Source organism: Fukomys damarensis, unplaced genomic scaffold (assembly GCF_012274545.1).
Source record: "Fukomys damarensis isolate Sample0158 unplaced genomic scaffold, DMR_v1.0_HiC HiC_scaffold_4, whole genome shotgun sequence".
NCBI lineage: Eukaryota > Metazoa > Chordata > Mammalia > Rodentia > Bathyergidae > Fukomys > Fukomys damarensis.
Genome location: NW_022900916.1, coordinates 61,186,624 through 61,200,546, shown reverse-complemented (window position 1 = coordinate 61,200,546; position 13,923 = coordinate 61,186,624). Strand labels below are relative to the sequence as shown.

The 13,923-nt window shown below is 36.0% G+C and overlaps 1 long non-coding RNA gene across 1 annotated transcript in view; it reads left to right on the top strand.

The window, feature by feature from the left end:
- Positions 1 to 2,297, top strand: part of LOC104847870 — a 41,727-nt gene extending 39,430 nt beyond the window's left edge. Inside the window, exon 4 of the long non-coding RNA XR_776256.1 lies at positions 2,168 to 2,297. This is a non-coding gene — a long non-coding RNA (uncharacterized LOC104847870). The remainder of the gene's footprint in view (positions 1 to 2,167) is intronic.
- Positions 2,298 to 13,923: the final 11,626 nt, after the last annotated feature.

The following is a 13,923-nucleotide window of genomic DNA, read 5'->3' as shown; positions in this document are numbered from 1 at the left end:
GCACCAGCAACCCTCTAGGCAACTCCATACCTCCAGCTTTGGCTGCACTATCGCCCCCCACCCCGATTCCTCAGAAGCTTCAAGCTTCTTGGAATTAGAAGGAAATGGTTTCCCCACTCTACAGCCTACAGACGGCCACTGTGGGACCAGCCAGGCTCTGATCTTGTAACCAATCTAATAAATGTCCTCTTATAATTATATATATTCTATTGTTTCAGTTCCTCTAGAGAATGTAACAAATATATAGGGAATTTTCCTCCGTTGCTGGTTTCTTTGTATGATGTATATGGGTGGGAGTACAGTTTTCACGGCACTTTACATATTTTATTAGACTATTATTTCCCTACCTCCCAGCTACAATAGGAAGAGATTCATACATACTCATTATTTAATAGTGCCAGTACTAAATCTTGCACTTGATAAATGGTTGTTGAATTAAATTCCTAAATAAAAGTATTTTTGTTTTTTTTTTTTACTTTTTTTGTGTTTGGAAGGTTTGAGCCATTAAAAAATGTGTGGGTGGGTATTTTTCTCATGTCAATATTTCCATTTTAAGTTAGATGAGTTCATATGATGGTAAACTGAATTGTGAATTCTTGCTCTGTATGTTATTATGTCTGTCTTGAGTTCAGGAAGAAGGCTTCAAGGACAAAATACATTCTTAGACCTATGGGGTTAAGGTGAATGCTACTAATTAATGTGACCAAGACTCAAACGCTAGCTTAATTATTTTTTCCATTTTTGCTGCTTCATTGAGATGGCTTAATTATCTTTATTCTTCCTCTTGTATATGATAAGGCACTTCAGAAAATAAAATGAAAACTCACTGGTGGGGAACCACATACGGCATTTCTTGATCTTTTCCACCTGCGTCATAAGCCTCTCTCTTCTCAGAATTCTGGACCACTCTTCTAGGTGTAAATCGGCAGTCTCTGTTCTCAAATGATTCGTGTGTTATTTATTATAGACCCCAATGTAAATCTCAGTCACTCAAGAAGTAGCGGTGTGGCTGGAATCACCCTAGGATAGGGGGGAGTTCCCAGATCACTGCAGATACCCCCACTTCTGCTCTACATTGGGTCAGCTAGGACACAGGTTTCTTACATAGCCCAGCCTTGTGGTCAGCAAGACACAGTAATCTACAGAAATAAAAATGAAACAAGGTTTTCCCAGTTCTTAAGGTGCCTGATGAATAGGACATAATCACACCTCTTTATCTTCTCTCACCTGGAGTTAAAATAGTCCTAGAATATTTCTTGCTACTTTTTCCAATTCTATTATTAGGAATATGTTTTCTGTAACTGTTTGGAAATTCTTCTAAGATTGGATTCTCCTCAAGTGTTGCTTGGCTTCCCCAGAACCTAGTACAAGTGGTACACAGCGGAAGTGACATACCAATTGGTAACACTTGGCAAGAAGTTGAAAGGGAACTTCAGAATCCTCCTGATTACCCAATTTCAGGAAGGGAGCATCTAGCTGTTGTTATTTATGTATGTCTTTCTTATACAAAACAACAGAGAAGCAACTGGTCATTTTTAGATTATGTTCTAAAACTCAAGCAAAACATAAATTTGTCCACAGAATTATTAAAAACCTTTTTTATTTGGATTTGAGTAACTTGATAATAACTTTCAGCTAACATTCAAGAGCAGCAATTTCTTATCACAGTGATGTTCCTTAGCTGAATAGGAAATAATAAATGTGTTTTCACATACCTTTGTTGAGATATTTATTAACAGTAAATGATGAAAATTCAGCAATGCCTAAAGTTATTTCTTCTTCCCAGTTTCAGGGGCAAGAATTTCTCTGACAGATTCTTCTGAGTTCATGTGAACAGAATCAGACAAAGATGGAATAATATTAAGTTATCAGGCCACAGCTGAGAGGCAGAACATAATTAAAGGGTTGGTGGAGGGCATTAGTCACAAGTTTTCTTTAGAGTCATGGTTACCTATGTTCCTACATGAAAATTCCCTGGGCCACTTTTTTTAATACAAATAATAAAAAATGTTAGGAATCGGTTTTCTCTGGCAAAGCTCAATGTTGACAGTGGGTGTTTTTATACATATCCCAGGGGTTTTCCATCTAACTCCATTAGATAAAACACTATATTATTAAAATGAATGCAGACAATTAGACTGAAATTTTTCTCTCATCATTATCACAGAACTCTCAGCATGTCTTGGCAGGAGCATCACATCACTTGAGACCCAAAGAAATAAGAAGAAATGCTGTTTTATCACATAGGGAGCACTCAGACTTTTCTCCTTTTTTCCGCGAATGCTGTCTTCTCAAACCCAGTTACCTCTCAACTCCATTCAGGTGACACAGGCCTTCTTTTCATGTACTATAATTCTCTTTTCTCTCTTGCATAAGATATAGTCTTCCTTCTCAAAGAGTTTTACTTCTCCCATGAGTATTTGTAGTTCACTTTCATCATCTTTTTCACTAATGATTCTTAATTTCAATTTTGAATTAATATATATATATATACATATATATATATATATACATTTGTAACTACGCCTCATCATAGGATTAACTAATTGCTCTATAAAATAATCAGTGTTGTTATTGCACACTAAATATAAGATTAGTAGATTATTCTTCTATAAATACACACACACATCAGCTCATCCTGTATAAGCTAGATATTTAACAATAATAGGTTATTTTGGTCTCTAAATATATCCATGCCTATTTTCTTTCTGGGGTAAATAGTTTCCAAAGGGAACTGTTATCATTTTCTCCCTATCTATAAACATACTACTCCTTACTTGCAGAAATAGTCCATTTCTGGTCCCCGTGAGTACAGGCTGGTCCTGTCATATATTTTGACCAATAAGATGTGGCATCCATGATACTGTGCTGGTCTCAGATTTGGGCTTCAAAGGAAGTGGCTGCTTCTGCTTCATCTCTCTTGAAAACCAGCTTCCATGGAAGAGTCTCTCTATTGAGGATGCTATGTTGTGTGCAAACCCAAGACAGGAAGAGGTCACCTGAAGAGAGATGTTCTGTCACCCCTACATATCCCATCCAGCCCATCTGAAGCCTCAGACATGTTCAGTCCCAGAAGATACCACATAGAACAGAAAAACCACCTGACCAACCCCCGGTACAGACTGGAAAATTGTAAAAAGAATAAAATTGTTTTAAACCTCTAAATATTTGTTACATAGCAATAGATAGCTGGAGCACTTGCTCTGGTAATTATGTAATTTAATCAAATGTAATATAAGCCTATAATGTTTGAATGTGAGATGATGAAAATTGTCTTTATAAAAACCAAAATCAAAGACAACAGATTTTTTAAAAAAGGCTTTAAAAATAGAAATGATGCTATCAAAATACTTGATTAGAGAAGATACAAGAACTTAGGCATGCTTCGCATTCACATTTCTTTGAAATATCTTGAAGTACATTTTTCATAGGTCTCATTTGTTTTGTTTTGTCTATTTGTTTTGTCTCTTGCTTGTCTATTCTTGAAATTGAAATGTTCTAGTTAGAATTATCACCATAGTGGACACATTATCAAATCAGCCCCCATTGTCCAATTCGTTGAAGGAGAATATTTTTCTCTGATCCTTATAGGAAGGTGAAGTTTTGAGAATTCCATACGTTGCCTGTTTTTCTATTAGCTATCCACCTAATAAAGCACCGATAGAGTGACACAGTCTGCTACTTCCAGCCATCTTGATTCTGTATGCAGAAAAGAACGACAGTGAATGCACAAGAGTGACAAGACCTCACGGCGGATTCTGGGACCCAAGGCTCTAGCCCAGTGATGGTGAACTTTTTAATGATACCAACAGTCTACGGTGACAAGCCACTACTGCTTTAGCCTGTCTTTCCATGTGTGGGGTTTCGCTGAGTTTACAGCTTAAAAGCATGGTACTCTAATTGTGACCACCCCATCCAATAATGCCTTGTTATTAAGTAACCTCAGCATCTGAGCCTGGGAAACAGATCAAGGTCCAGCCAAGTATTTCCTCCAGGAACATGTGCCAACACAGAAGACAAGGCAGTCAATGATTAGCATAAACCCATTCACAACTCCATTACAAATTTTTTCCAGTTGCTAGCATATAGCTAAATATTATTTCTAGTGTTACTACATAGCTCTCATTGTTATCGATATTTAATCAGAAGTTGGAAGGCAGGTTCATATTAACTTGAAAGTCATTTGATTGTCCTTGAAATGTTTCTCAAACATAGCAGCTTGATGCTTCTCCTTCTCTACTTCAAAGGCGTTTCACACCAGCTATTGAGTTCAGGCATCTCAGCTGGAAAGTGATGGAAAAATATGATTACATTACCTGTCAACATTACGTTTTCCATATTGCAGGCATTTTACTTTCTATAATGAAAACGTCTTCAAGTGTGTGATGCAGACAGTAATACATATCAAATATTCCACTTATTTCTCTACATTTTCCAGCTCGTTCAGTGATGTGGTTGTGATTAGTTTGTCTTGTAGAACTAAAACTGAACGGGCATGAGATGGGTCATTTCCGGGACTAAAAATTTAAAAGCCACCTGTGATTTTCCAGTTTCTTATTCCTTTGCCACAGTAACTTAAAAGGTCTAGGCTCACAGATGTTTGACTATAAAACAATAGAACCTGGATCAGTCCAGCTTCCTATCTGGATGGAGCAGAATCCTTTGCCTGCCTATCTAGAACACGTAACGTGAGAAAGTCACAAACATCTGTTGAATTTATCTCATATTTTGGAGCTCGTGTGTCACCGCATCATAACCTATACCACCTTATTAATATAACATATTGTAATAATAAAGATTATTTATTCACTCAATATACAGTGGACAGCCACTACTTCCAAGTGCTACTCTAAGATACTAGAGTTGAGATGATGCCAAAAGACGTAGTCTGTACTCTCAATAAGCTTATGGCTTAGTCAGGAAAATGGCAAAAAAAAAAAAATAACTCAAACAAGAAAGATCTAGCAAGCACCTAGTATGTGCTGTGAGTACATCAGGTTGGCATAAAAATGTGGGAGTGTAGTGATGGTTTCCTCCTTAAAGTTGCAGGTATCAAATATTGTGATTTTCTTTTCAAAGTTTTCCATTCAGTAAGATGACAAAGGTACCTGAAGCATGTACAAAATACCTGGGAATAATTTTAAGGAAGGAGTTCATTGTCTTGGTATGCCACAGAAAGTTTTGAAGAGGAAATGACATTTGAATTGGATCTTGAAAATGAATGAAACATCACCTCCTGAAGGGTTGTTATGACAGTCATTAGCACTCTAACAAAAGTATGCATCATTCTTTTTTCCACGATGGGGTCACATTTCCTCCTCTTCTAATTTAGGGATAGCCATGAGCTTTTCCTTCTAAAGAAAACTTAAGTTGAGAGAACGAATGTCATGCGGGGCAAAACACTGCAAAGCCAGTGTATACTTTGCCGTGATCCATCCTCGCTGCAGCAGCAGTCACGGAAGCATTGAGACAAAGTACCCACCATGCCTTGGTGCACAGTGGCTGGGCTAAGACCAGCTTTACCACCTCCCCTACACCCATGAAAAATAAATGTATGTTATTTTGAGGCCACGTTATATCTGTAACTGTTTGTTACTGCAACATAAACTAAACTGACTCTGGCAAGCATAGGAGACATTCTAGGTCGAGGGAACAGATCATGAAAAATATATCTAATGGTGTCAGAGATCATTGGGAATGCCTGTGAATTCCGAGGGATTTAAGGTGAGGTCATATGAAAGGGAGAAATGGGATGAAGTCAAACAGGACGAGGTGAGCAACAGCTATTGTTACTGTATTACAAGTTTTCTATTTTATTGTCTAAGCCGGAAAAGTTATCTAAAGCAAGGATGTTGAAGGCCTGAACAAATGTGTGTCTTCCTTTGTGTCCACCTGATTCTCTAAAGAGGCTTCTATATTTAAAAGGCCCAGCGACAAAGAATTTAAATAATCAGTTGTCCATTTGGAGCAATTATTAGGTATGTTGATGAAATCACACTGACAACTTTTGCTTTGTACTGTCCAGAGAGGAGTTATCAAAGCCTTGAATCTACAGTCTGCCGTTGCCACCCTACCTTGTTTGGCAAATGTTAATATCTACTAAAAAATAAAACTGAAATCCATTTTTTAAAAGATTTGCTTCAGAGAAGGAGTAACATGTCGATTATCTGTGGCAGTGGGGAAATGAAACTGTCACATCAATTACAGAAGCTTCTAAGTTGCCAGCAGGAAAAGCATTGATTCTCAGGGAGTTCAGATCTGTAATTTCAGATACCTTTGTCATCTCACTGAATGGAAAACTTTGAAAAGAAAATCACTTTTTCCACTGACAACAGTACCCATCTCTGGGGTCTATGAAAGAAACTGATAAGATAGAAATTTATTTTTGAAATGCTCTCCGTTGTTAATTTTTATTTCTAATTTAATTTTCGTTTCTCCTTTCTTTGAGATATCAATTTATCGGCTCACTAGATTCTTAACAGAACTCAAGATGACCAACATGGTTGTTTGAAGTGCATTTCAAGATGCAGCTAAATAGCCGTAATTCAGAATTAAGTACATCATATCTCCTCAAATAAGTATTTATTCCTATTAACAGTTTAAATTCTGAACATTTTGTATATCCTCCTGGGGACTCCACTAGGACTTTCTGATATATTCATGAGGTAGACATTATGATACTTAGAAATCTTGAAAGGTTTTCGATCCCCAAAGAGCAAATCAAACTTCCCAAGTTAGTCCAAGCAGCCTGTAGGAAATGTCAGGATGGCTAGATCGTGTGGGGAATGGGGGAAGAAAGAGAGACATGGGGACAAGGACTGACAGCTCTTGTTTACCACATATCTCCATGTTCCCTGCTTGCAACGATTATCCGCCCCAACACTCTTTCACTAGAGTTTGATAACAGCATAAGAATCCCAATGGCATGATTAGGAGTTGCAGGTTTGTTGTTTAGAGATTGTCATAGAAAACAGTGAAGTGATCACCTTTTCTCTTTCCACTTTCTGAATATGAAGGGGGCTTGAAATTGGGAGCCTCCCTTGAAGTTGTGACCAGGCGAGTGACTGGACTCTGACTAATTTATTGTGAGAAGGTGATGTATTCGTCCTTGAAAGCTGCCACCAAAATCTCTTGCTTGCTTGTACTTATTCTTTTCTTTCTAGAATGGCTAAGGAGGCCATGTCCTTAAGAGGCCACTCTTAGAGATGAAGGAACCTAGGTTCCTGGGACATTCCAGTAGCAATGCAAGGGGAATTTAAATGTTTATCAAGGCCTTCAAAATTTGACAGTGGTTTCTCACAGTAGGTGGCATATATTGTTCTGATTAACATGGGGTACTTTAGGAAATCACAAGATTGGAACTCATTTCCTATGGCCAAAATATTGGGTAATATGGAAGAAATGGTACAACTAGGATAGTAGAAGTTTCTGGACTTCAAAATGACAATTTAAAACATCAATACTTAATCTTCTGACTTTGAGAATGTATAAGCCCCACATAGTTAAACCAATGTTTAAGATAACTTTCTAGAAGACTGTGGTCACCTCATTTTCTATCTTTGCTTAGTACTGGCAAAACTGATTATCTATCTATCTATCTATCTAATATATATTTTTATATTATTTGCTGATATATATATTTATATATATATATATACATACATATAGATATATTTGCAATAGAAGATCAGTATACAAATCCCAAAAGTATAATATATTATAACAAGTAAAAGAATAAGTTATAACTCCATAAAAGGAATTACTTCAGAAACTGTTACGTTTTCTGCTTGTATTGAAGAATACTTTGTAGCATGGTCCGCTTACTGAAGTAATGAGAATAAAGAAATCAGTTTAATAAAGTAATGATCTTTTGGATCAATGTAGAAACAGTGAAATTTAAAAGGTTTGTAGAATTTCTACTTCTCAGTTTCAAGAGAAATTTCATGCAATCCTATCATCTCATAGATTTACTCACATAGAATATTTCTTTGTATAACTGAGATGTTTGAGAACCTGACAGTTGGTTTAAGTAGCATGTAAATATGACATATTGATAATTTTGAACTAATGGTATTGGTTTATTGAGTAGTCTTTTGATGAAGAGGAAAACAATCTCGCACAATACTCTGTTGGTTCAATAAGAAACCTCATTAAGTGGATAGATATCATTTTTTTACCTTTTTTTGCTTCTGTAAGATGTAATTACAGTTTTTAAAATTTTCTCCTTTTTTAACACAAAGACAAATGTTCAGTGATTCATTACAGAAAAGTGCAGGGACTTGGGGGGATTAACAAATTATTTCATATCCAACTCACATGAAGGATGTGTTTTAAAGGCCATTATTTACTTTCTCTATCTTGAAAATCTTAAGTGCACATATGTTGCTGTCAAAGTGTGCAACACTGTTAGAATGAGAATACACACTTCTTAAAATTGTTACTGTGTTGTGAACACTTCAGACTCATACATTATAATTTATATGATAAAGTGAATTCTAGTCTAGGAAATTGAAATATGGATTGTCTTCTGACTCTTGACTAAATTTCTGTGAAATTACAAAATCTTTCACCATAGTAGCTAACATTTGAAGGGTGCTTAAGAAGACTCAAAAGTATTTTTTCATATCCCATCCTCTCTCTGAACAAGTCAGAATCACAACTTAGGCTACTACAGAGTCATCTGAGTTAGCTTAATTTAGGGGATTACAAGTACTACCCCCATTTAGGTAAAACATATCACTAAGAAATATATAACATATAATGTGACTAAACTATCTGTTTAGAAACCAAGATGGTGCTATCCATAAAATAAATAATATTCTAATTCAGTGAGATAAAAGACATATAGTCAGAAAACAGACAAGAAAACTCAATTTTCTGATTTCTCTTATTAGGCTTTGGATCTCTAGGTCAGGTGCTTGCTTGGCATGACAATAAATAAAGGAGGGTTTACCTTTCCAGACTTATTAGCACTAAATTTACCTATGTCATCAAAACCTCTGTTGAGGATATTCAGAAAAAGTAACTAAAGTGCTTTTCAGGGGTTGTGGGGAGACCCAATTACCTACCAGCTTTCACAATGTCCAGTCCTAAACCCCACTGAGCAGTGCCTAGATGACTGTAGCCCTAGCCATGTCAGGAAAGGAGACCATGTAGCTCAGGCTTTTGCCCTTCTCACCTGATCCATAAAAGCCAGCCTTGCTCTTTGGCGAACCAGCCAGTCTGAGCCCCTGCATCAGAGTGAGCTCCCTGGAGCTGCTTAAACTGGAGTATGTTTCCTATTCTTCCTTACTTTCTAAGTCTGCTTAATTAACCTGCTTATGCCTCACACTGAAAGGCTCTTAAATTCTTTTCCATAACCTAAGAACCTACCAGAGACTCCAGTAGGTTCTCCAAATAGAAACCTCAAATTAACTGACGTCGAAGAACTCATTTGCTTTTATTAAACTGTTACATTCAAGTTTTGTCTTAAGTAGAACAAAAGCTAAGTTAATAATTTTCTTCTACCTGTTTTTTATTATTTATGTTTAACTTTCCACAAGCCCTCTGTGACTCTCCACAAGGAATAATTTTCTAATCTGACTTCCTTTCACACTAATATTTATTAGGCCATATAGTGTTTGCCTCCCAGAAACCTACAGTGATGAATTTAACCCTTTGGAAATACACCCTGAAGTTAATCTCATACACAAAAATCTAGAGAAGTCCGTTTTAAAAGATTCAGTCTTGGCTGCCTCTTAGTTCCAGATGAGCATATGAAAAGAGAGAACTATTTTTATTTTTATTTTTTTTTATTTATTTTTTGGTACCGGGGATTGGACTCGGGTCCTTGCGCTTGCAAGGCAGGCCACCGAACCACTGAGCTAAATCCCTGGCCCAAGAGAGAACTATTTTTAAAAAATATTGTTATATACCTAGGCCTACAATATGCGAGATGCTCAATATTTATTCGTTGAATAAAACAAACTATCTTCTGTTGGCTTCCAGGAAAAATAAATCTTTCACTTTTTTATGACTTTTAAAAGTAGAAAATTGGGTGTGCATGGGATATAAGGGTAAATAAGTTGCATAAGGAAAATTTACAATTTGTAGCACAAGATGAAGAAAACCCCACAAATGGTCCTGCACATATATATGTCTTTAGTGTAATATTTTACTACTAAATATTTATCAATGTAGCTGCTAATAGATGAAGCTTACTCTCTCACCATAACTCAGATATTAATGAGACAACTGTAAATCTGAAATTCTTTATATTCCACTGAAAAGAATCAACAGAGTTGAGAAGCGTAGAAATTTTGATAGGATTTTACTGGCTTGTAAAACATGAAAATTACTTGAAATGTACAAAATTCAAACTAGAAGCCGTGGAATGTTTCGCTTGTTCCGATATTACTCATTTCCTATGATTGGATGTTTCTTCTTTCTTTTCTATTTCTCCCTTTTTCGGCTTGTGCAAGTCCTAACATAGCCTGAAACAATTACTGAGAGGACAAAAGAAGGGCTGTGTAGAAGACTGGGAGTTTAGAGGTGAAGAGATAACCTCTGGTACTCTGGGTTTCAATACTGGTTTTGTCTCTGGACAATGTAAGATCCTTAGAGGATGATTTTATTTCTTTAAGTCTGAATTTCATTATCTGTCAAAAAGAAGATACTAACGATCCACAATTTGTAAGATTAAATGAATCGATGAAAATAAAAGCTCTTAGCCCAGCAAGAACAAATAATAGCTACCACTGTAAACAAGATTCATAAAGCTTGAATTACAAAGAAGCTTCAGATTCATTGCAAATGATAATGAATGAAAATGCACTCAACACTACCTGTAAGTTGAGATAAATTCTTTTTGTGTATGCTTTACACAAATACTCAAGCATTAGCAAAGTTATGTGCGTAAACGGTTTGCAGATTTAGCCACCCACACAAATCACAAATCCCTGCTTATCTAGACAGCAGAGGTGATCATTCAACAGTCTATAGAAGAACAGCAAGAGTATCTTGACCACCCATTGAGCAATTACAGTTCCATATGAATGTCACTCTGAAGGGAAGCAGTACGCGCTGTTCTCACGGCTGGAGAGCAAGGGTAACAGCAGGACACTGAATTAGCAATAGGAGGTTGTTCTCATTTAAGCAAAGATGACACATTATAGCTTATTGATTGGCAAAAGCAGATTCTTTGTATTTAAGCTAAAATGAAAAATGAAGCCGCATGTAAACTCTTTTGAAAAAACCACGGTCTTTCTAATCAACTCCCACCTATCAAGAAAAGAGCAATTATTTTTCTTTTATCTGTCATTATTTGTGAAAAATAAAATTCCTTCTTTGGAAAATATTGATTTCTTTAGTGGTATAGGATATTGAAGTCAGGGTTTTTGCATTGAACTGTATCCTCAGCTTTTTTTTTTTGAGACAGGATCTTGCCAAGTCACTTCACTACATTGGCCTTGCTGGACTCAAACTTGCAATCCTCTTGCAAAATGGTGGGATTACAAGCATGTGCTTCCGTACCCATCTTTTATTTTTTGTAATCAGTGCTTATAAATGCTTTATTTAATATACCCATACCCTTTAAAAGGTGTGCCATTTATATTTTCATACTTGAAACAATGCCTAGATAGATGAAGAACAATCCCAAGCGGAGAAATAGTAAGCTTTGCAGATAATTTTAGGAATTATTTAGAGACTTCATTAGTTCTACCCAAGTTTCCATGTAGGCATCAGCCACATCTATGTTGAGTTTGACATTTGCTTTTCCTTCTTTGTGTTTTATGTCTGTTTGTGAACTAACATTGGAGTTCTGCTCCTGGGCTGGCAATCCTCAAATTGAAAATTCCAGATCTCTTTGAATCGCAGCATTTGTTGTTACAGCTCAGTTAAAGAGGGTTGATAATGAGGTAGAAACTATATAGTTATCATCTAAGACCAAGAAAAAGTATTGGTGTACCTACACATTTCTTTAACCTGATATATTTTATGAAAAATTAATGGCAGTGTGTCTTTTACTGTATTTTAAAAATTTAAATATTCACCATATTTTTCTAATGCACCTTATATATAATGTAATGTATAGAACAACTACTAAAAAGCCATACAAAAGAGATACTGTATTGAACACTTTCTCACCCCTGGGACAAAATACCTGATACCTATAGCTTAGTTTCTTTCTTTCTTTTTCTTTTTTGTTTGTTTGTTTGTTTTTTGTTTTTCAGTACCAGGGATCAAACTCAGGACCTTGTGATTAGGAGGCAGGTGGCAGCTCAACTGAGCTCAATCCGCGCCTCATGATACCTATAGCTTAGAGGAAAGATTTGGCTCAGATTCCAGTGGGTTCAGTCTATTGTCAGCTGGTTCCAAGATGGAAACACAGGGTGAAGGAGATGGAGTGCTCATCTCAAGGCAGCCAGGAAGGAGAGAGAGAGTCAAGATAAGAATATAGTTAAACCTTGGTACTTCATTGCTTTGAAATTCATTGAGTTTGGTTTCCCACACATTTTGATGAGAAAATTTTATCCCAGTACTTGTCCTTTGGTACTCAACGTACAAGCTAGAACTTGTTGGTCTGTTGCCATGTGATTTGTTATATTTTCTAGCTAAAAGAATCTGTTTGGTACTTGCTACTTTGGGTACTGGTTGTATCTTCTGGTATCAGTAAACAAGAACCAGCAAATACGGAGTACCAATCAAAGTAAGGAGGTCATGCCCCCAGTGACACACCCCCAACCAGGCCCCATATCCTAACACCACATTCAGCTACTGAACTCGTAAATGGATGAACCCCTTGAAGACTATAGCTCTCCCATAATCCAATCATCTTACAAACACATGAGACTTTGGGGAGGAAACTTTAGATCTGAACCATAGCAACGCATGCAAAGACATAAATAATTGAAAATAGATATTTAAAAGTATTCAACTAACCACTAAGAAAGAAGAAAAATGAGAAAAGTGAAAAGAACAAACAAAAAATAAAAATTTAAATAGCAGTCTCAACCCTTTGTATAATTATATGACATTTATATAGTCTAAATTCACCAATTAAAAGGCAGAGAGGGGCAGAACAGATCACCTAAATCACTGATCGGAAAGCAGAGGGGTGCAGCCACTCTGGAAAATAGTTTGGCAATTATTTTTTTTAAAAAAGATATAATATATATACACACACATGTCCCTGTACTGTAATAAATAATTTTACACAATATATAATAAATATAATCATGTAATTAGTGTAAGACCCAGTCAGTAATGGACTCCTAATCATTTTTCTCAGAGAAATGACTATTTATGATTTCTCTCAGAAACAAAAACTTGTACATAATGTTTTTTATGTATAGCTTTATTCGTAATGCCCAAATATTGGAAAGCAGATCAGAAACTGCTCTCATTGGATGAATGAGTGAACAAATTATATTTAGTGCATAATATGGAATATGATTCAGCAATAAGAACAATAAAGCGTGGATACATCCTGATAGAGGAGAATCTGGATAAATATTGAGAAATAGATATAAAAAGCAACAAAAACAAACCAGTCTTTAAAAGTTACATACTATAGGATTCCATATACTCATATATAATATTTTTGCAATGACAAGATTATAAAATGGTGAACCAGATTTATCATTGTTAGTGGTTAGTGAAGGTCAAGGTGTGGCTATAAAAGGCAACATGAAGAATTCTTGAGGTTATGGGATTGTGTGTCTTGAGGATATAATGTCAACATCCCACTGTAATGTGGTACTACAGTTTTTCAAGATACTACCATCAGGGAAGACTAGCTAAAAGATGCACTGATCTCTAGTCATATGCCAATCCATAATGATCTCAAAATAAACATTGTAATGAACACATATATCTTCTGGTTGTTATATCATACAGTGATATATGTATATGTATGTATGTATGTATATATCTGTCATCTAT